Source organism: Fukomys damarensis, unplaced genomic scaffold (genome assembly GCF_012274545.1).
Source record: "Fukomys damarensis isolate Sample0158 unplaced genomic scaffold, DMR_v1.0_HiC HiC_scaffold_39, whole genome shotgun sequence".
NCBI lineage: Eukaryota > Metazoa > Chordata > Mammalia > Rodentia > Bathyergidae > Fukomys > Fukomys damarensis.
In genome coordinates this window covers 9,272,937-9,273,766 of record NW_022900951.1, presented here as the reverse complement: position 1 = coordinate 9,273,766, position 830 = coordinate 9,272,937, and positions in this window count along the sequence as shown.

Below are 830 nucleotides of genomic sequence, written 5' to 3'. Positions count from 1 at the left end.
GGCCATGCTTGTCAGGCGAGCTCCTCCAGCCAACTGCCCAGGCTCGGGCCTGACCTCCCAATATATGACTTCCCCGGAGGTGGCCACGCCCTCGGGCTTTGTTTGGTCACGAGTCACCAGCCAATAGGAGCTCTGGGTGGGCACAGAGGCTCTGACGTCACGAAACACCATCTGGCCAGGTCCTACAGTCTTCATCATTTTCCCCACCCCAGGCACCCCAAACAACCATACAATATAGGGAAGAGAGGCAGGTCTGCAGGTTTGCTATGCAAAAATTACCTGTCAAACCACTCCCCATGCCTTGTTGCAACTTTACTCTCCCTATACTGGAATTTAGGAGCCCTCAAGGAAATGACTGTATTAATCCCACAGGGACTGTATTTACTGCATGACAATCAGATGCGATAATCTATGCTAAAATGGTCCTGCGAACTGACCAGTTGTGTTTGTGTAAGATACCATTGCGTATGAATGCTAAAGACACACAATCCGGTGATCCCCTCACATACTTGTGCATTAGAATCCCCTGGGAGCTTCAAAATACTGATGCTCAGGCAGCTCCCAGGGCTTGCAGTTTAAATGATCTGACATGCGGCCTGGGTTTTGGAATTTTTAAAAGACCCCCAGGTGATTATACTATGCAGACAAATTTTGAAACCGCTGCTATATAATCCATCTCTCCCTTTTTCTTAAGGGGAACCTGTTGTTGGTCCCTTTTGTCTGGAAGATGACAAAGATAGTTAATGTACATAAATAGTTCATGATATTTCTCCACTTAAGATTTCTCTTAGAGGGATCCATACTGGATTTTAATGCACTGACAAAAGAGC